Consider the following 20,587-nt stretch of genomic DNA (forward strand, 5'->3'; position numbering starts at 1 on the left):
ATTCTTGCCTTTCTGAGGTGAGCAAGTCATCAACTCACTCCTAATTCATCTCTCTCTTAACTAGCTTACAGAGCAACCCACTACAGAGAAGAGCGTGCTCTAAAAAAGAGATCAACAGCAACCCCACTCCCCAGCTGTGCTGTGAATCTTCTCAGGAGTCAAGAGCTATACGTGGCTTTCCTCATGGCACAGGGTTTAATGGTAAAAGTAAGTGGCAGCAACAACATAATTAAAATTCCTTTCATTTATTTTTTTACTCTGCAAAGCCAAGGATGAACAGATTCGAAAAATGTTGCTAAGAACAGAGCAAAGACTGACACCTTCGTAGTAAATCTAATGTCCATGTTGAGATCTCCCTTCTCATGGAGATAGGGGTCCCTACCAGAAATGATGACAGATGCTTATATTTACTAGCATTAGCACATGCCACTTTATTAAAGACAGCATCGGAATGAACTCCCTGAGTTTAAATTTCATAAAGTTTGTTAAGGTAATATTTTTGAAAACAGAGGGAGAAACTGTGTTTTAATGATGTTCACATGTTTCCCCAAAGAGTGAAAGCTGATATGTGCAGGCGTCGAAACAATTACATGCTAATTTCATTAAAGTGGGGGAAGGTATATAGAAAAAGCACAAAGTAAATGCTGCTGACCTCCCTGGTAAGAGGCCAAAAAGGAACCTGGTCTGGGAAGCCAAGACTTTTTGCCTCTGTAACAGCTAGGTATGTGATGACTGTCTTGGAAAATTTATGGTATCATTTTATTTATAGCAGGTGTCCCCTAAAAGCAAACAGTTTTGCTTTAAGTTACAGAAATCTTATGGAAAATTACTAAATGTAACAAGGAGGTTCAGCAAAGCTGCAGACATCAACAGTGTTTTCTAAACTGGATTACAAATGAAAAGAGAAAGTCCTGATACTGATCTAAGGCTTGAAGATAAAAGGTTAATCAAAACAAGACTTTTGCTGATGCTTTCTAGAAACTTGTCGTTTTAAGGGGAAAAGGTAAAAGTTGAAACTTTGTATGGAGCCTACTAATTAAATTATCATTTACCCAAAACCAGTCTTGCAGTTCCAATAAAGATGATCAGATGCCAAAATAAGCCATAAGTAGTATGAGTACTTATGGTCAGAGACCTATAACCCAAGAGTTTATTTTGGAAATGAATCTTTTTTTCAAGCAGGGAAACAGTCTTACTTGAATCTCTTCCTCTACCTAAGTAAAACAAGTTCAAATCATCAATTCCATTTTCCTAGTGGAATGCATAAGACCTCCCATTCATTTAAGCTAAGGTGGTTTTTTTTCCTAAGAAGATATTGCTGAGCTGTGTTGCAGAAATTTCATCATCTCAAACCAACTAAAGAATCAAGAACAACTAAATGAGTCATTGTAGTCCCACAAAAAAAAAAAAATTTACCAACAAAGAGTGATTAAAGATGAATTGCCACCTTTCTATATAAAAAATTTAATTTCCCATGTTAAACTCTTCCCAGTTTCAAATATAAAGCCTAATCCTTCAAGCCCTTGGATGGGAAAAATCTACAGTTGATGGGGTGATTACTTCCCTAACTTTTTCCCCTAATTAGCTAAGTTCAAGGTGGAATTAAATGAATTTTTTGAAAACCAAATACAAATGGACAAAAACAATACATCTGTGAATTCACTGTTCATTATGCATGGTTTGTAAGAATGCATATTTCAAAAAGAAAGTCATTAAAGTAATACTGCTTTTCTGGTTTGCAGGTCTTCGTGACAGTTTAAGCAATAAAATCGTTTAATCTCTCTGGATTGCAAAACCAGAACCCCCTGACAAGGAGACTGACAGAATTTGTAATAATATATTTTTACTTATGTCACATATTTGTAATTTCAAGGACATGATTCACAATGACCCTATTGCAGTGTTGTGTAAGCATTGTTCTACACTGATTTGCATTAATATCTACAGAAGAGTTTTCCTCTCTTAGTACTGCTTCGGAGGATACGCTTGTCATTAAAATTCTGGTCACAGATGTGGGTTAAAATATCTCTAACCTTTACAAATGTATTATGTGGCACTACTGACATAGCTTTTATTGCAGATAAAATCTATAACAAATTCTCTGTGTGACAGGAGAGAAACATGATTTTGTATTAAACTCAGATGATAGAGATGCATTCCTTGCTTGTACTTTTAAAATGTTTTGGATAGAGTAACAATGAGTTAGGTTTTCTACTCCATTGCAGTTAGAAAGTCATTAAGTCCATTTGGTTTGCTTTAGCTTTGGTATTTTAATGTTTTTTTCGTAAACTGACTTTCAGAAGAGTACATAAAACTGCGGGGAGATTTCAATTCATTTCCAGTCTTGGTTGAATCCATCAGAATTAAACAAGAAATCAGTTTATTAGTTTGGACTACCTAACATGGAAAATTTTGTATAACCTACATTAAACGCAGACCACAACCCTCTGCCTCTGATTCCTAGCATCCATTGGTATCAGCACGCCTAGAAGTGTCATCTCACATCAACATATTTATTTTCCAAGTACTTTGTGCACATCTCGCTGTGTAAACAGCACCTGGACATCACTTCCACTTGCTCATATATGCTGTAGGACAGTAGTACTTTCTCCAGTGGTTATAGAAACGTTCCCTATTGGTTGTAGTCACAGTATCGTCGTCCTGGACATGTTTATATAAGTTGCATCAGTCCACAAACTGAAGGCACATATTATCTTACCTCGTAGAGCAGGAGACTTAACTGGCTTACAATGCCATACACGCTCTTTAGGATGAGTCTGTCCTGATGAGCGCAACGCAGTACAGTCTTCCATTTCACAACATGGTAGACATCACAACATGGTGTCAGAGCTCGTGACCTTATTCATGCATTATCCACGCCGTTATGTTAATACAAAAGCTTGCCATGTATTTTTTTTTTTTGCTTTTTTAAATTAAAGAGGGTCACACCAAGTGACTGTTGTGTCTTCAGCTGTCAGAGTGAAGGAGAAGTCATGGATGCCCCACCCCTGGATGTTTTTAAAGCCAGGTTGGATGAGTCTTTGAGCAACCTGATCCAATGGAAGGTGTCCCTACCCATGGCAGGGAGGTTGGAATTGGGTGATCTTTAAGGTCCCTTCCAACCCAATCTATTCCATGATTCTATGATAAGTATGTATATATTTTGACATTCTGATTTAGACGCAAAGGAATGTATACTTAAGTGATTCATTTCCTCATCTGGAAAAGGTACATTAAAATTAAGAACTCTCAAATTATTTCAGTCTTTCAAATTACTCAATTCATGAGTTTCCAACCCCAGTGAACTCAGACCAATAAGGCAGCCAGAGAGCTGTAAAACAAAATCTTGGTAAAGTAAACTGCTTGCCCGGTGATAGCAATGTTCCTTTAGAGAATTGTAAGAATGTGAGGGGCTTCTTGATGGAAAGAGGATTATGTAGATTAAAGGTCCCCAACCCTGCTGCTGAATTTTCCCTGCAATTCACTTACCTAATAAGATTACAGGGACAGACACCACTTTTTTGTTGTTGTTGTAAATTTGTTTAATTTAGTCACGATGCTAAATCATTTCCAGAATCCTACGTGGAGTATAGTAATTTGAGATGTGCAGAGCATACTAGATGAGGCCTTTTCTAAATACCAAATTTCCCTACCTGTAGAGTGGAAATGATGATGTTGTAGCTGCTTCTTTGAGGAAATCTAAAGTTTGAGATATTCTAAAGAAGAATGTTATATGAAGATTACACATACAGGTTTTTATAAGACTACATAAATGTGTCTTTATATAAACATGTGTAATATTAATAATAAACTTTCAGATATTGCTGCATATTAATTTATATTTTATTGACTAAAATATTAACATATATTTTAATATCAACACCAGAAACCTGATGAAAATCACTTTTAAGATTCCCATTTACAGTTATTCACTTCCTTTCGGGTTCTAACACCACTGACAGCAATTTCATAAAGACTTTAATGAATTTTACATGATATTCATGAGAATGAATGTATTTCTCATCAAATGAGATGTACAAGATTCTGGCCAGAAAAGTAACTGAGTTTGCAAAAATGTTAAACTGTAGTAGGTTTCTGAGAGAACAATTTGCAGTATGCATGGGAGAAAGCCAACAGCATTTGTTCATACTGTAAATTACATAATTCTTCTCCATGTAGAGTATTTCTACGAAAAGAGAAAGAGAGGGAATTTACCTCACTTTAATGCTTTTTTCAGGGATGCTGAACACAGATGGAAATATTTATATCTGCCTAAAATTATGTGGCAAAAAAGATAGAAATCTGCCATAAATAAAATCCCAAGCCATTTCAGTCTTCACTGCCATTAAATGCTGGATGAAAAAAATCATTAAATGTTTTTCTCATCATAAACATCTACAATAAAAACTATTTTTATTTCTCGTTGCTCCAGTAGAAGGAAATGGAGAAAAATATTAATGAATTTCTTTCTATTTTTGGCAAAAGTATAATTTCATTTCTTATTTATAGTAAACAGTTTTGTTCTGTTTTCCACCTGATTTTCAGTAATCTGTTTCCTTTAAGTACAGTCTATCTTTTTAGCTACAAGAACAAATTCAGCCTGATTTAGATGTGTGACATACCACTGAAGTCAATGGAGCTCTCTCTCGCTCTGACACGGATTTTTCTTTCCGTCTCTCCGTCTGTCATATGTAGTCATGTCAGTGTGATTCAAGATGAATAAGCTGTCAGCACAGGCCAGATCCTGTGAGGTGCTGAGTGCTCTAAACTCAAACCAGCTTCACAGGAAGCACTCGTTACCTCCTAGCATATCTGGCTCTAAACACAGTATTTCCTTGTATTTCTCCATAATTAGCCAAGGAAATACTTTGAATAGTACAAATATTGAGTTTAGCGCACTGCCAGACACAGCGTCAGTGGTTTTGCATAGATCTGTGAAAAGCTGCATTTGGCTCATTTTTCGTGTTCTTGACACCCTTTTTCTCTCCATTCCTTTCTCCCCCATGCACATGTAACAACTTTTGTTCATGCAATCGTGCCTACTCAAGACAAAACGGTTTTAGAGGTCCTTTGGAGGGTAGGACATAGACTTATGTTCCACACAAAGCCTGAACATATGTGGAATGCACGTGTGTGCCTCTGCTTCTCAGTTCTTGCTTTGGGGCAGGCGATATTTATATTCCCTACAATGGTTTCTTTTCACAAAAGTGGAACCCTGCTGCCTCTAACTCTCATCAGCTTGAAGCAGTCCCTGTCATCATAAAGGAAAACTCTCTTCCCCTCTCCACGAATTGAATAAACTCTCTTCCCCTCTCCAGCCATCCCACATCAGCCAATGTTCACTGCTGCCATTCCTCCGAGAGTAAATTTTAATAACCCGACCGGATACATCCAATCTTTATAAATTAATATTATTTTTGCATGGCGAGTTTTGGAGCTAAGCCCACTGAAGTAGCAAAGACTTGCGTATAGATATTACTGATTTAGTGGAAGGTGTCCCTTGACCATGGCAAGGGGGTTGGAACCAGATGATATGTAAGGTCTCTTCCAAACAAAACCATTCTATGATTCTATGATTCTATGATTCTATGATTCTATGATTCTATGATATAGGTAAGGGAAAGAAGAAGAGCTGAGCTACTTCAGCCTGAGCCAGGATGGGCAGAGGACAAAGTTCTGCTCTGCAGCCTACACTCTCTTGCCACAGCTTGGAACAGCAACTAGGTGTGACACGACTGAACCTGCCCTCATCTTATTCCAGCTAGTCAGTACTGTCATAAAAGACAACACATTTGACAGTATGACCCAAAATAATCCAAATTATAATTGGAGTGATAAATAAATCTAAGGGCTCGAGATAAGAACAATTTAACATAATCCTGCTCAGTTCTTTTCAGGGTTTTGCAAGGAGATGAGACGTCTGCATAAACCTGATCTGCTGAATAAAGTGCTGGTACTGTAATAAAAGCATGAATATTAATAGCAGGACGAAGCATACAACAAAAAGCCATGAGTGACACAGTAATAAAAAGGTGGACAAGCTTTACACTCTTCATGGAGTAGTTTCTTTGCATTACATCACCCGGTGGAAAAGGGTAAAGTGGTTGGTTAAATTCAATCTTCAATATTGCTTCTCTGCAGAAATAAATGTGATAAATTAAAAAGTAAAACTTGCATGAAGAATAGGATTGTCTGAATTCCTGAGCAAACAGAAAACTAACCCAGAAAGATTTCTTTAAAAACCGATTTACTGATTTGTTTGACCTTATTATCTCTTCTCTAGCAATTTTGTTGATTTTTGCCCATCACCTCTCTGTTTCAAATCAGCTTCAAGAAGGAACATAGTTATAAGGAATACAGTTTGGTAGTATGCAAATCACTTTTAATGAAAAAGAGCTTCCTGAAGGCAGCCAGAGATCTGAAAATTTTAATTCACCCAGACGCTAAAATTCATGTCTGCCTACACTGTTTTCATTCACTTCTGAAAGGGAGAAGAGGATTTGGATTACTAAAACAAGAGTTGAGAGGAAGCAATAGGAACCATGCAGGAAACAGGAGTCCCCGTTCAAAAACCCTAAAAAAGTGATAGATTTTCTATTCAAAACTCCTGGGATGAGATTCCCAAAACAACGTCGGTGTATACATCAAATTGCCACTAATCGTAATGGTAAATGATTACTGACATCCATTAGCTGCTTGTGAAAAAGATCTCAAAATAAGTATGTTCATCTTTGACACTGTAATCCCAGCACTTTTCCTGCTACTCACCTGGAATAAAAGACCCCAGATCCATCTAATTAATCCATCTCTGGAAACTTGCTCTTGCTGATTCACAGGTGGAACTTCAGTTTAAAGGTAAAAAGGAATTTAGGGGTCCTGCCTGCTTTAGGTGATGTGGATTGCTCTTTGAAGCAATTGCTCTCTCTCTCCCTTTTGAATAAAAAGGTAGAAAGATGAAGCTCTCAGTTTTGTATTTAAATTAAGTATTTAATGCTAGGTTTTATTAATATGCACCAGGATTAGCAGCAACTTAAAATACCTGTTTTTTAAGGTATATTTCTTTACTCAGATCTTTGGCCTTAAACCCATGAAATAAATATATATGTTTAATTTTATGCATTGTGTACAGTTACACTGAAAATACTGGAAGCAGAAAATACAAAATTAAAGAACGTCCTAAACCTTTCAGGAATCAAGGTATAAAATGGGAATGTTCTCAGTTGAGTGTTATTTAATGTGCCTGAATATGATATTGTTTCCAAAATTAAAGAGCAAATCTCAAAATGGTATTTGAAAAATGAAGATTTCATATATTAAAATAATGCATTGGTAATCGGGGAGAAGAGAGGACCTTGCAGGAAAAATACCAAAAGTCTCCAAGTGAATCAGTCACTGAAAATGCCTATCTGTCATGTTAACAGAACTCTTTTTCAATTGAAAAGACAAAGGTCAGAAAACGGGGAATTCATTACACAGTCCTAAGCGGCAGAACCAGAAAGGGCAGTGAGGACCTGGTGCTCTGGGGAGAGGGTGAGAGCTGCAGAAGTTGGGGCAGGGAGGAGAGTTAAAGGGGAATAGAGGAAGCCCGGACACAATAAGGACTCAAAGACCCACGGAGGGTGATTAAAATTTCACTGCCACTTAATAAGCGTACGAGGGAATTATCAGGTTTCCAGACCACCCCTTGAGCCAGTCCAGCAATTACAGGCAGAAACACTAATACTGTATTTACAGAGAGAAGAAACACTTGATCTTTTATAATGGCAACAGACTGACTCTTTTGTCTTGTTTGATGACATTATATTCATAAGACACAAGTGGAAGAAGCACCAAGTAGCTTTGAAAGTACAGCTACGCTCACATGAATAATCACAAACCCCTTTCCTTCATGGAGTTTAGCAGATGGGATCGGATTCAGTTGGTCACTCAAAAATATGATATAATAAAACTGTACAGAATGTTATAACCTAGTATCGAGCCACGTAATCGGGTGTGATGGCTACAGTTTTAAAGAACTCACTGCCAATTCCAATATACAGTCTTGAAGATATATTTTATACTCACAGATAAAATTTCTAAATTATTATTTCTCTTTTTTTATTTATTATTCATCAATGCACATGTTGGGTTTTTAATTCTTTCTTGCTGAATTCATTTATATGCATTCAAATTTTCACTTACAAATTTAAAAGAGCAAGATGTCAGGCACTGTAAAAATTTGAACTAATTGTTTTTTTCCAGAATTAGCTGGTCCTCTGAGGTGGATAATAAAGACAAAGTAGTTTTACAGAAAGAAAATAAAAATTTTTGTTTCAACTATTTTTTTCATTTCAAATTATGCCAAAACATCAGCACATTTGGTTTCCATAGATTTTATAATATTTAATTTTTGCTCTAAAATAATTACAATTATCAACAGACAACTTTCCTGTATTGTCTTTTTTTCCTCTGTAATTATGATATTTATGGGTGGTGCTGTTACATAGTGGTATTTGGATGTCCATATATTCTAACTTATTCTGTTACCTGATATTTATGGTAGGTTTTTGTTTCCCTGTGTGTTGTTCCTCAGAGTCCATTTTGATGCTCAGAGCTTCACAAGATATAAGACTGTTTCTCATGATCAATTCAGAGGGTCAGTTAGCACAGTTATGCATAACAGTATCTACGTGACGGTATTCTGTCTTTAAGATGGTGGTATGTTGTGTTATTTTATACTTTCTTCTGCTTTCTCTTCTTGCCTTCTCTTTTCCATACCCACTTTTCAACCATTTCTTAATTTTACTAGACTATATTAAAAAATATATTAATGCTATTATTCCTGTTCTTTAACTAATTAAACTAAATGAATCTCCTGTTTGACTGTTTCTTGCCTTAGTCTAGTTAAAAAATGGGTTTTGTTTCCTTTTGAGTAGGGTAACAGACTGGCACCGAGAAATGTGTTGAGGCCATTTATATGCAGATGATCTGCTGTCCCGCTTCTTTCAGTAGGTGCCATAAATTAGCATTCAAATTTTTGCTACAATTTTGTCAGGTTTGTTTTTTGGTTTTTTTTTATTCATTTCATATGTATTTAATCCCACATCAGTCTCAGTTGTTCTGCAATATGTGGCATAATGTAGCAGCTTTTTAGCTGCCACTGATGATTTTCACATTCCTTTAGTGTGAGGTTTTAATTGTACTAACACTTTTGTTAATGAAATACATTTCACTTAATGGAATTAAATGCATAGCCTGTGTATTGCTCATTATACTATACAGTCTTAGAATTTGGATTTAAATTTCACCCTTCCTCTATAAAGATAATCCACCACATTTTGGCCTAACTGGCACTCTATGCTTTGTGTAAAGTGTGGGAAAGCTGTCATTACAAGTAAAATACCAGTAATAGTTTCAATGTTCTCTGGAATGTTCTATTTTATTCTTTTTTTCTTCTGTAGCAAAATATGTTTAAAATGCATTGCTACCATTTCTTTATGTGGGGTCTTAAAGGCTGAACTCAGAATTTCACCACCTACAGACATCACAGGTAAACCTCAAACTATTCAGAGCATCCATTCTTCCATTTTTTTAATACAAATTATGAAACTACTTCAGAGATTCTGTTCAAATTGAGAAAAAAAAACCTCATACACATCTGCAAGCATACAGCAGAATTAAAGTCATGCAGGAATTTTCCAGTGAAATAGTTTCTCATCAGACACCAACTTTCCTCTTTTCCCAGACTGCACTTTTTGTGAAACATCTATGGAACGTTTTTCCAATTAAATCTTTGTTGGGATGTGGATTCTTAGTTTCTGAGTGGCTTATTTTGGGGCTGAATTCCACACGTGTGACCTAATGTCTCCTTGGCAGGTTAGACTTGAGCTGTCTTCAGGTTGGAACCTGAAGACTGGTTGCTCTTAAGGCAAGTTGTTTCTGAGGTGGTTTGTTTTGTCTTTTATGAAGATTTTGATACAATTTGCGGTTTTTCTACAGGGATTCCCAACCCTATATCTTCGCAATGAAAATTACATTCTTGTCAGCATCTTTACTGTTATCAGTGATTTTATCTGAGGCAGAATGGTGAATATATTGCACATAGTTTCATACCTGAGAAAGGGAAAACAGGTCTAAAACTCACAGCTGGCTGCACCACTCCTGCAGTACATTTCTTCAAAAGACCTACAAGGGATAAAAGGTTTCCTCAGAGACTTCCTTGCAATCTACAACAATTTGTCAAAGGTTCTCCAGTTCAACAAAGCAGCTTTTCCCAAGAAAATTTCTTCGGCCAAAAAAACTCTGACTGGCTCAGCCTCCTTCAAGCAAAGGTTTCATTTAGCTGGTCACCACGGATCTGTTTTCTTCTACTTCTCTCTGAAGAAAACCAGATCATGGGCTCTACTTTCTGGAATTATTCAGTTCTAACTCTATGAGAAGTTCTGCAGGTAGAACCTTTTGATATCGATTATTTTGGATATTTGGAGTTTAGTCATAGTCTGTGGATCCGTATTAGTGATAAGCTATGAGAAGCTCAGGAGCTCTTATTTGATCTGAATGTGTTCAGTTAATGTTGATGTTCACATCTGCCCATACTGGAAATGAGAATAAACAAAACCAACACCACCAGCAAGCACATTTCTGCTTTGCATATTAATCTAACTTTGTAGGTATCGAGTTATATCTGCCAGACTTTCCTTTCCAGGATGTGGCAATGTCCTATCAACGTGATAGCCAGTTGTTACAACGTATTTGGCTTTTCTGCTTTTATAACCATGATTGGTTCTTTTCTGCTTTTCCATTGTCTAATCAACAGAGAATTGTTAACAGGTTGTACAATTGCAGAGCAAGGATGTTCACGTGGATTTAAATAAATCAAAGGGCCCTCTTTCATAAGTGAATCAAAATCAAGCCTCTTGTAAAGTTAAAAACTGTTTTTGAATGTCTTTGTCCATTTTCTCTAATCTTTCCGACACCCTTCACTCTCATTCTGTCTGACTTGCACTGTGATCACAGTCACGCTAAAAGATACTATGCTTTTCTCGTTTCTTCTGCCTCGGTAATATTTCCTTTGTAAACTGCACTCTTGTTTTTTTCCAGCTAGATTATCTTGCTCCTTTCAATGTTCCGTTTCTTCTTCTTAGTTATCTTGGATGGAGGGCCTAACAGATTCTGTATCGGATGCTAAAATAATTGTTGTATCTATGACATAATCTTTCCTTATCAGACGTGTTTCAAAATGAAGGGTAGAAGTGGGAAGAATGCACTGTGCATCTGCGGACAGCATATTCTGAAGTGTGACAGATACACCACAGAATCTGCTCTATTCTTCAGCAACACCAAAGACACTGATTGGCACTAAAAAAGGGGGAGGGAGAAGACACATGACAGGTCACTGAGTTCAATGGAATATATTACAGAAACTGGGAACAAAAGGCAAGGCATCTCTCGAGTTTAGTCTTCTAATTGCATAGGCAACCAGGTGAGATGACTTCTCTAATAAAAGAATCGTTCGCTATTAAACTGCAGTTAGTTGGCTTTTTTTTTTTTTTTTTTTTTTTTTTTTTTACCCTTCATGCAGCTATTGGAAGCCTGGAAAAATCACTTTTCTCATGATTGGAATCATCTCTTTATTTCTTACCTAAGCATGAGCTGGTTTTCCATCTGTCAGCCTTGTCTTGTAGCTCTATATGGCTGTTTTCCTGCCTGGTGTCTAATAAATACATTTATAGACATCAGCCATATCCCCTTTCAGATTTTTGCTTAGCCAGACAAAAGCGGCAAAGCATTTCACTCTTTTCCCTGAGTGGTGGCTCTTCAGTCTGCCAGCAGTTGCAGTTGCACCCTTCTGCAATTATTCCAGTTTTAGCATATATTCTTGACTCCAAGTGACAAAGACTGCAGAGAATTCCAGAAAAGGCCTCACTCTCAGGCCCATGCATGGTATGAATATTTCTTTCCTTATTGTAGAAAAATACAATACCATATTTTATGTGTCTTTATAAAACAATTGGGTACCTGTATTTTATGCAGTTAATAAAAAAAGACAATAGTGATTCTTTTCTGTAATGACTCTTTTCCTAGCTTAATGGAAACTATAGATTTCATACTTCTTCCCTTTATGCCTGGATCTTTAAAATGTTTGATCACAAGACTGAGTTTTGAGAATTCCTGTCAGTAAACTTCCTGCAGTTTGATGCTGCTTCTTTTAATGCCACCTGTTGCCATCCATCCATTAGACAATCTCTTATCCACTTTACAACTCTCCTCCTAATCCCTCATTTCCTATGTGATGCTGTATTATATGCAGCCCAGATATAGATAAGATGTATCATAAATCCTTTGTCTAGAAAATCAGTTATCTTATTAAAGAGAGATAACAAATTCACTTGGCACGAACTATCTTTTGTAAATCCTTTTTGTATGTTATCCCATTTCCCATTTGCCTCCCTGTCTTCAATTATTTTTTTCCTTCAAAATTTCTTCCTAAGCAACTGAGGTCAAACTAATGGGTCTGTAGCTGCATAGGTCTCCCTTTTAGAAACAGATAATACATTTGCTATTCTCCAGTCAGCCAGGATCATGTCTGAGCTGCTTCCTACCAGGTTTGGGATTTCATATTCCCTTTCTGGTCAGACCTGCAGAATGGAGTTTATTTAATATCTCTCCCTGGCCTAAATGCACTGTGCTTTTAGCTTTGCTTCCAGTTTGGTAATTTCTATCATCACGACTTCTTTCCCATTATTAATCCTGTTTCCTCTCTGGGCAATACTACTGAAAACATATACAAAGTAGCCACTTAGTTTTAAATTGTAGATAGATTTTCTTTACTCCCATTAACTTCTCCTTTTATTGAAGTCCCATGTTTTATTCGATCTTCCTTTCTCTGCATGGAGACTGTTTTGGAGTTTCTTTCAATATCTCATCCAAACGGTAGTTCAGTTTGACTATTGGCATTGCTTTACCTTATGTTTTGACCTCTAAAGCACACCTGTCTCTGTTGATAGGTCTTCTTGTTTCCTCCTGTGCCCTGCATATCTCTCCTAATCTTCTTGGAGGAGTTCTTAATTTATGTGGTGTAGCTTGACCACTTTCCCACACACTCTCTCCCCTCCATCAGCTAAACATTCCACACTGCTTTAGCACCTTTAATATAAAGGCTCTTCCGCATTCAAGGTCTTGAATAGATAAGTCTATTTGATTTCACTAACAAGACTTTTATGTTACCAAAATTTGCCCTTTGAGCTATAAAGACTTATTTTTACTGACTGTTCCACTTCATTTAAATGAGCTTAACTCACGATTGGTTTTTGGACCAGTTTTCTCATAGCATTCGTATTGCTTATTAAAACAAAGATAGTAATAGTTTCATCTCTTACTGGCTGTTCACTACTCGGTAAATACATACATTAATTTAGCCCAAACGTATTCTATTTGATGTATACCATTCTTTCTTATTTCTTTTTAATCTATCAGATCGTTAGAAGTCAGGTATGCAAGGTTACTTATGCTTTCTTGATATCTTTCTCAGGTAGCATGTACACTTCAATACTATGGTCCCGATATATAATTTTACCTTTTATTTCCTGATCTTCCACTGGTATTTCCTTAACTGTAGCTTGATTTCCATCAACCAGATTTACTTCTTGTTGTGTACAGGAAGAAAGAATGAAGATGACATGAACCTCTGCCAAGGGTTCCTCCTATTTGTCTTAAGGTTCTTTTTTAACAATGTGTCTCAGTCCCAGTTGTTTCCATGGTTATTCAGCCAGATACCATTCCCATGAGCCTTCACTTTTTAGGCATTTTCCCTCTACCTAAAATGAAATGATTTAGTGTAATCATCTTTGATTTATTCCAGTGGGAATTTCATGGCGTCATTTTACCACTGTGAAGAAAATTAAATTAAATTAAAAAGAAATCTTCTCTATTCCTAGCAGAATCCTTTTTTTCTTTTTTTTTACTTTTCCACCCACATCCCACATCCTCCTTCTTGGGAAATGACCTCGCATCCTGTTCTGTGGAATTGATCTAGTGACAACTTAGTTGTTTGTATTTAATGCAGGCTCACAGTTATGTAGACACAATTTTTCTCTTAGATCTCTTTACCTTCTATTCACAGATAATCCTGCCTTTTGTTCTTTACCTCGCACAAATTTCTCTACCACTCTCACTCCTCTCTGGTTGCTAGTTTCCTACAATTGTTGGTAGAATTAACTTTTCCACTTTCTTTCTATCTTCTGTTTTGGTTTTGTCTGTTGTGCTTTTTCAGGCTTCCATATGGCGAGCATATTCTTTAGCATTCCTGTTTCCCATACTGTTCTGCTGGTTTCTTTTGTTGCAGGCTTCCCTGACTCTCAGAGTCTCCTCTGAGTTCTCTCTTATATGACCTCTCACTCAACAACTGTCGGCAAATCTCCATTTGCCCATTCAGTTTGCTTTTTCTTACACTATTTCCACGAATACACGTCTTCATTCATTGCTTCCAGGCACATGTCTAGTAAGGTCTCCTGTTCATGAACTTGAGCAGATGACTCTTTAGACATACATATCTTTCCAGGGAATAGATACATCCCACAGCTTCTGTATCCTGTTCACACTGTCCCTGTAGTTTGTCTCGTACTGTCCACAGCTGTCTCAATTCCTTACAGAGTAATTTCCTCTCATCTGTACTTTTAACATGAATATCCCTCTTGTTGCTGGCTTTTTCTTGCTTTTCCAGGCTTACCTGCTGCCAGGTTGGTCGGATTGAATCCTTATGCCATTATCAACCTGGCATACTGTGGGATGGAGGCATGTTTCGCAGGGTGCAGAGTAATAGGAGTAAATTCCGTTGACAGTCCATTGTTTTCAAAGCCATCTATCAACCAGGAGGCTGCTTTCCACAGCTATCATATACAGGTTTGATATTGAGACTAGACATCTGAGTGCCCTGCTGGAGTCAAATTCATCTGTTATTACCTGGTGACGGGTCACTGGAAAGAAGAACAAGCGAGAAAATAAGAAATAAAATTTGGAGTCCAACGTACAAGTAAGACATGACTAAAGAACAGGGTTGAGAAGTTCCGGAGAGCGCACAGGGAAGGATGAAATTTCAATCAGGTTAAATATTATCTGGGTAAATACTCAGAAATACAGAGTCTAGTTGAAGGATCCTCCCCCCTCTCATACCAAACCTTCTGCAGGGAACCACGAGAATTTCTCAGAGGAAGCACATTATGGGGCTCAGGCAGGCACCAATAACTGTGTCACGTAGCATTTATTAGAAAATCCAAATATATTCTCCACCACTTTGTCCAATATCTATGTGATCATTTATCTGCAGCAAATTTTACTGTAAATGTGATTATTTCCAAGAAGCAATTTCTCATGACTAGATTAAGTTTCCATATATTCTACTCAGATAGAGGCATCATTCTGGAATCTGTGTTACAAGTAAACGTTGGGATCCTACAAAGAGAAGTGCTAGGGCTTTACCCAAGAAATACGGATCAGGAACCAGAACAGAACTCTCATTGGACTTGGGTTGATCTGCAAATGAGCTGGAGACAGAATTCAGCCCTGGTTGTCTTTGGAAACTGTTTCATTCTGTTGATCTCAGAACAAGCAATATTTTACAGTAAGACATGTTTCTTACAAGAAAAAGTTCAACTGTTTGAAGTACTAATACAGGACATTTTGTCTCACCAAATAATAGTTCTCAAAGAATGTTAATTGCATCCATTCCTATTTTCAGCCAGTTACAAAAGGACTTGTGACAAGCTGTTCTACTTGCTTTTCATGACTTGGTCTAATTTCTTTTTGACTCTTGGTCTAATTTCTGAGCGGAATGAATACACGTAGAAGTTCACAAAATTCTATCCCGTGGTGTAAAAATAACTTATTTGAAATACGCTAAACAAAAGAAACAAAGTTTAGTTCAGGTTCCTCTTGGATTGGATGCAGGTTCAAGAGGTTTGAACATATTCTCCTATTTCTCTAATCAGCTTAAGTACTGCATTTAAATCAAATCAGGAATGTGCAACAGGTAATGTTTGTGGTATTTATGGTAATAAGGGAGAAATTTTGAAGTGGTTGAATGCAAATTTTTTTGTCTCTCTTTTGTCTTGATAGATTTTACATAAAGATACTGTGGACACACAGCACCGTCCTGTTGGTGATCCTCCGGCACAGAAATGCGTTGGATGCCGCCTTCCCTTAACTATTTTAAACACACCTGCGCACTCACAACTAATAAATCCATCGAGGCACAGTTGGAAATATTCCATCTCCATTTGCACGAGTTACTCCGTTCCAAATACTTCCGTGTTTAAAATCATTTACCAGGACTTGACCAGATTTATAATCCCTGGATGCCGGCGGTATAAAAGCCTCGCTGCGTGACAGGCTGAATTATTAAGTGTTTACAGAAATCTGATCAAATGGACCATCGGAAGCTGGAAGGGAGCGGGGGGGGAAGGGGGAAGGGGGTGGAAAGCTGTTTCAAACTCCACCATAACGACAGCTTCCCTCATCTTACAACTGTGACATGAAGAGGGAGCTGTAGCTCTTCTGAGGCGCAGCTCAGCCTCAGCCAAGCGCCCCGCGCTCGGCTCTCCTTCCTCGCTCTCCTTCTCTCCCCTCTCTCCTTCTCTCACTCACTTACTCTTCCTTTTTTTTTTTTTTTCCGCTTTTTTTTTTTTTCTTTTCCCTTTTATCCCCGTGCCCCTGTGCCAGTTAATTTAAATGTCTCTGTTCAAGTGGAGATAATCCATGCAAATCAGAGGCACTGGCTCCCAGTGCTTGATTCACAAAGAGAACTCAGCTTCAGGAGGTCACTCGTTCACAGCTGCTCCTCCCATTATATTTTTCCCTTATTGCAGAACTGCTGCATGTATACAGTGACTGAAAGGACTCAATTTACTGCAACCGCTGCCTGGTTTTACTTACAACTTTCTTTAAAGGGGGACTTTCCTTCTATCAGTCTTGCTAAGGTAGGAAGTCTGATTCTTCTAAAGACATGTAATGCCTCCAGTGTTTGCTCATTATCCCACTCTAACGATGCATATTGTTGTCAGAATTAGGTCCTAATAGAATTGCGCCAGGTGCCTGATGCTTTTGTGACTTGTGTGTGTGTAGGTGAACTGTTTAAACAGCTGTTTTACTGTTTATTTAGCCAGCTATGCATCCCCCCCCCCCCCCTCCTTCCACCTCCCTGCCTCACTCCCCATTTTCTTTCCCTTTTCATAATGGCAGGTAGGATTTCAGCACAGCAGCTTTCTGAACTGTAATCCACAGTCAAGTTTGTGTTTTCCTTTAAAAATGTTTTCTAATGTCTCCGTAAGTTAATGCAGTGCCGTGTAAGCCCCAGAGGCAAACAGTATCAAGAGAGCTTTCTGGCCTGAAACCTTATTAAGGTGCTATCTTTGGAGCAGAACAAACTGTTGAAAGGTTTTAAAGGAAAATAATAATAATAATAATAAAAAAAAAAAGGTCACCTCTTACTTGGCAGTGTTGTAAACAAGGAAACTCCAGGCCCTGCTGCAAATGGGCCCGTCATAAATTTAGACCACAAGATAAACATATAGTTAATAAAATTGCCTGCAGAGGTGGTGAAATGGAACCCTCCACAGATCTCTGTTCATATCTGTTGTTTAGAAAGGTTGGGCGGGCGGCGCTTGCGTTGCAAACAAAGTGCAACTCGGGGACAACTATTTGGAGATGATTCTTAAAAAAAAAAAAAAAACTCCTTAAGGAAAGGAAAGTCATCCGCTACTTAATTAGTTGTGTTCTAACTTTGAGCATACATCACAGAAAATGCTGCACTAATGCATTCGGCAGCACGCACTGGCTTCATGAAAGCAGACAATAAATCTTGATTTATGTATATTTCTTTGAATTTGTTGTCAGAATTTAGGGATGGAAATGAAAAAATAATAACTATAAAACCAGTTTTGGATGCTTTAAATTGCAAACAATGGATCTGAAGAGTAATATATTGGGAAAAAAATGGAATTATTCTGACTTCCACTTGTCCCACAATAAAGTTCTTGTTTGTTGTCTAGCACAGCTGGAGTTAAGAAATGACAAGGATTAGATTTGGAGCCCCCCTGCTTTTGTATATGCTTACTATCTAAGACACTCAAGTTACTCAAAGAGCAGTTCTGTGAAGCTTTAGACAGAGTTTAAAATGAAAATTTAGTTCACCAGACAAGACCAGAGACAGAAGCGTAGATATTCCCAAACATATCCTGTCTAATGTTTTCAACAACACTCGAGGCATACACTTTCCATTTCACCTTTCTGGATTAGATATTTTTAGTTAGCCTGCTTCAACAAAGAGTACTTGCTCACTATGTTAAGTATTTCAGCGCCTAAAAGGTGCATCTTTTCTCTTTAATATCAAGTCTGCTTCTTGAAAAAAATGTGTTCTGATTTTGGAGTACAGTACAAGCCTAGAGAGCCTTGTCATTGTTAGCATAAAGAAGACATCTACACAAGTATTACTGTGCAGAGGGCAATCTTTCTTTCTCTGGCATTTGTTAGGTTACTGTACATAGAATTTAGCAGATAAATATCTTTTGCTTCATGGCATTTTGGAGATCCTATTGGTATGCAGGTTACCCTGTGAGGATGGCAACTGAAAAAAGAAATATGTTTTATAGCAGTATGTAATAAAAGCCCTTCACAATGATGTAAGTGGAGTCTGACCTTTCTTTCTTATCCTGTAATTAGAATTTTTATTAACTCTTTCACGTGCAGAGTTTTTTGAGTAAATTAATGTTGCTTAGAAAGAGCAAGCCTGTATTTTTGATCTGTGAGTTTAAAAAGTAAAATTTTAGATCCTTTCTAGACAGGGGAATGAAATATTTTCTTCTCAGAAACTTGCTCCATACAAAGCAATTTTGATTTATGGAAAAGAGAGATCTGATACTGGCATCCTGCCTCCCCCAGCAGAAAGAAAAGAAAGGAGAAGGGAAGAGAATGAAAGAATGAGAAAGAAAGAAAGAAAGAAAGAAAGAAAGAAAGAAAGAAAGAAAGAAAGAAAGAAAGAAAGAAAGATTTCTAGAAAAAGACTTCTTTCATTTTGTGAAAGAGAAGGGGAATGGATCTTAGAGAAGAGAGCTTAACTGAAGGAAAGACGTTAAGGATCTTTTGTCTGACTGGATCTCTGGCCAGGATAAAGTTGAGAAGTAAAGGTGATCCCTGTGGAGTTTAGCAATATACAGAGATGAGATTAGATGACTCACCACTGGAGATATGAAAAAGGGAGAGAAAGGCCTTTCTGAGGAAGATTTTTTGTAAGTGGATTAAAATATTGTTGCAGCAGACAGTTATTTCCTGCTTCCTTTCTACCTTTTACCGAATGACCAATATCTTACAGGGACAAAAGTGTTCCTTGGTGAGTCATCAGCAGCGTTTCATACAGCTACTTCCAAATCACGTACTCGATTCTCCTTGTAGGTTCACCAGGTTTACCTGACATAACTCAGTTTAATTCCTTGGTATGCTGAAATAAATTGAAGAAATCAGGTATTTATATTATTGAAGCCTCTGGATGTATTTTCAGAAGACTCAAAGGAGTGAACCTGTGTGTTTCATTTCAGGCTAGTTTATGCTATACAGCATGCTGTAGAGTATACTATACAAGATTGTCTGTGTCTTTCTATGGCGCGTTCCTTTTTTCTATTGGTGTGGTTTCTTCCTCTGCCTCGGCAACTTGCCATTGCTATAGTAACTCAGTCAAACATCTCTTCAAGATAAGTTACCTGATACTCCACTGTAGTCTGCCTTGCAGCAGAATCTATAGGATGCAGTAAACCTTGTAGCTGTATATAATGCAGGGTTCTTACTCCCATCAGGCTCTTTTCTGCTGGTTTTACAGAAGACACTTAAAAAGATAAATTATCATCTTAAAAGGCTGCTGTAGAGCTTGTTAATAAGTTCCATCCAACTTCTTAAAAGCTTTAGTTGTTTTCAGCTCTAAGCAGCTACATTTGCTGAACTATGCTTAAAAATATTCTAGAGAAGGAAAAAAATCTGGGTATCCTAAAAAGTCAGTGGTAGAGCCTTGAGAAAATACGCAGCTACAAACGGGAAATCCAGTTGTCAACAAAGGCCTCAGTCAGTGATTTGTCATTAGTATTTTTTTTTAATTTCATAAAAGAATATGTTCCCCACAGCTTCTCATCAAATTACGTACACAATTATATCATAGTCTCCTTTTTTATCAATGCCTTGTACTGTAGATGATTAAAATGTAATATTGCATCGTACAGACTTTGCATTTCTTTTGCAGATAAAGCATGCTTATACCTCTAGGGGTTAAAAGCTGAATCAGATCCCTAACTTGCCTACTGACAGCCTTTGAAGTTGCTCCTTATTTATTTATTTATTTATTTATTTTAGTCTAAAGCTTTAGATTGACACCCCTTTATATGTTTGGAATTCTTCAGCAGATGTAAAGTGCTTGGTAATGACTGAAATTAACCTGAGGCTTTACATATCCATCTTCCTCAGGAACTGCACTGAAGCTTTAGGAACAGTTGAGAATTTTATGCAAACAACTTATACTCATGAGAACATTTCAGTTTTCTGTCCTATCGCACTCCTTTTATAATTTCTAGAG

General features: G+C 37.3%; 1 protein-coding gene across 2 annotated transcripts in view; it reads left to right on the plus strand.

Annotated features, from left to right (window-relative positions):
- The first annotated feature begins 16,803 nt into the window (after nt 1-16,803).
- ADGRL2 (adhesion G protein-coupled receptor L2) overlaps nt 16,804-20,587 on the plus strand; it is a 401,353-nt gene continuing 397,569 nt past the window's right edge. For both annotated transcript variants that reach the window (XM_054073438.1, XM_054073439.1), the window contains exon 1: nt 16,804-16,952. The gene's annotated coding sequence lies outside the window, so the exon portion shown is untranslated. The remainder of the gene's footprint in view (nt 16,953-20,587) is intronic.

This window comes from Cuculus canorus, chromosome 8 (genome assembly GCF_017976375.1).
Source record: "Cuculus canorus isolate bCucCan1 chromosome 8, bCucCan1.pri, whole genome shotgun sequence".
Classification (NCBI taxonomy): Eukaryota; Metazoa; Chordata; class Aves; order Cuculiformes; family Cuculidae; genus Cuculus; species Cuculus canorus.